Here is a 3,066-nt window from a genome sequence, read left to right on the forward strand (position 1 = left end):
ATCCTGGGTGTTAGTGAACTGGTGTGGGTCACATCCTGGGTGTTAGTGGACTTGTGTGGGTCACATCCTGGGTGTGGGTCACATCCTGGGTGTTAGTGGACTGGTGTGGGTCGCATCCTGGGTGTTAGTGGACTGGTGTGGGTCACATCCTGGGTGTTAGTGAACTGGTGTGGGTCACATCCTGGGTGTTAGTGGACTTGTGTGGGTCACATCCTGGGTGTGGGTCACATCCTGGGTGTTAGTGGACTGGTGTGGGTCGCATCCTGGGTGTTAGTGGACTGGTGTGGGTCGCATCCTGGGTGTTAGTGGACTAGTGTGGGTCACATCCTGGGTGTTAGTGGACTGGTGTGGGTCACATCCTGGGTGTTAGTGGACTGGTGTGGGTCACATCCTGGGACAAAACTGACCTAATTTGCGGGAAATGATCAGCATAACAAGGGACTTTCTATATAGTAGTATGTCACTGATGTCAGCTATGATCTGTATACCTTGTACATGTACTTGTATACCTTTTACATGTACTGGTATACCTTGTACATGTACTGGTATACCTTGTACATGTACTTGTATACCTTGTACATGTACTGGTATACCTTTTACATGTACTGGTATACCTTGTACATGTACTTGTATACCTTGTACATGTACTTGTATACCTTGTACATGTACTGGTATACCTTGTACATGTACTTGTATACCTTGTACATGTACTTGTATACCTTGTACATGTACTGGTATACCTTGTACATGTACTGGTATACCTTGTACATGTACTTGTATACCTTGTACATGTACTTGTATACCTTGTACATGTACTTGTATACCTTGTACATGTACCTGTATACCTTGTACATGTACTTGTATACCTTGTACATGTACTTGTATACCTTGTACATGTACCTGTATACCTTGTACATGTACTGGTATACCTTGTACATGTACTTGTATACCTTGTACATGTACTTGTATACCTTGTACATGTACTTGTATACCTTGTACATGTACCTGTATACCTTGTACATGTACTTGTATACCTTGTACATGTACTTGTATACCTTGTACATGTACTTGTATACCTTGTACATGTACTTGTATACCTTGTACATGTACCTGTATACCTTGTACATGTACTTGTATACCTTGTACATGTACTTGTATACCTTGTACATGTACCTGTATACCTTGTACATGTACTGGTATACCTTGTACATGTACTTGTATACCTTGTACATGTACTTGTATACCTTGTACATGTACTTGTATACCTTGTACATGTACCTGTATACCTTGTACATGTACTTGTATACCTTGTACATGTACTTGTATACCTTGTACATGTACTTGTATACCTTGTACATGTACCTGTATACCTTGTACATGTACTTGTATACCTTGTACATGTACTTGTATACCTTGTACATGTACTTGTATACCTTGTACATGTACTTGTATACCTTGTACATGTACTTGTATACCTTGTACATGTACTTGTATACCTTGTACATGTACTTGTATACCTTGTACATGTACTTGTATACCTTGTACATGTACTTGTATACCTTGTACATGTACTTGTATACCTTGTACATGTACTTGTATACCTTGTACATGTACTTGTAGTAAATAAAGATATTATTATTATTATTATTATTATTATTATTATTATTATTATTATTATTATTATTATTATTATTATTACTTCAGATATTCCAGTAGTTTGGTACAGCTTCGTATTTTTAATAACTATTTCCTGGTCATTTTCTGGCTTCATTTCTCTTTTCTTTTTTCAAGTTTTAGTAACCTTTCGTTGATAGCTTATAGACCTCTTCATTTATCTACCATTAAAAACTAATTTGATAGTTTTCTGTAATATTCCTTACCTTATGCTGGTCAGGTATATATATATATTCATATCGAGGTGGATGTTCAGAGGTATACATTTGTATGTTTTACTCGAGCAGTAGTTCAGGAGAACTTCCACGAGATCGATACATCATGAACACAGACTGGAGCAGTTGTGTCACAGGTAAACTGGCGGGTATACGGTTCACCACACGTTTCTTTAATCCAGTGGACGTAGAGCTCAGGGGTGAGATGGTGCTGATAGCAACTGATGACACTGTAACACCTTGAGGGGGAAAGAAGACGTGGAAGAAGAATATCTCAATATTTACGACAGTCATCATCAGACATCAGTGGTGGGAGAAGCAAGTGAGGGCCGTGTCCAGTCTCACCCCCAGTCATCAGTGGTGGGAGAAGCAAGTGAGGGTCGTGTCCAGAGCCTCACCCCTAGTCATCAGTGGTGGGAGAAGCAAGTGAGGGTCGTGTCCAGAGCCTCACCCCCAGTCATCAGTGGTGGGAGAAGCAAGTGAGGGCCGTGTCCAGTCTCACCCCTAGTCATCAGTGGTGGGAGAAGCAAGTGAGGGTCGTGTCCAGAGCCTCACCCCTAGTCATCAGTGGTGGGAGAAGCAAGTGAGGGTCGTGTCCAGAGTCTCACCCCCAGCCATCAGTGGTGGGAGAAGCAAGTGAGGGTCGTGTCCAGGGTCTCACCCCCAGTCATCAATGGTGGGAGAAGCAAGTGAGGGTCGTGTCTAGAGCCTCACCCCCACTCATCAGTGGTGGGAGAAGCAAGTGAGGGTCGTGTCCAGAGCCTCACCCCCAGTCATCAATGGTGGGAGAAGCAAGTGAGGGTCGTGTCCAGAGCCTCACCCCCAGCCATCAGTGGTGGGAGAAGCAAGTGAGGGTCGTGTCCCGTAGCTGGGTTGGTAGCGCACTCAGTCACACAGTGAGCTCCGTAGTTCGATCCCGGTACGGGTGAAAACATTAAGAAGTATTTCCTTACGACATCTGCTGTCCATGTTTACCTAGCAGTAAAATAGGTACCTGGGTGTTAGTGGACTGGTGTGGGTCGCATCCTGGGACAAAACTGACCTAACAAAAATTCAATGTATGTCAAAGGCCCTAAAATCTGGAACACCCTACCTGAGAACTCTAGAACTGCAGACACATTCATCACCTTCAAAACTACCATTAGAAAACATCTTATCTCCCTGATACACCCCGTCA

This window comes from Cherax quadricarinatus, unplaced genomic scaffold (genome assembly GCF_038502225.1).
Source record: "Cherax quadricarinatus isolate ZL_2023a unplaced genomic scaffold, ASM3850222v1 Contig1138, whole genome shotgun sequence".
Taxonomy (NCBI): Eukaryota; Metazoa; Arthropoda; class Malacostraca; order Decapoda; family Parastacidae; genus Cherax; species Cherax quadricarinatus.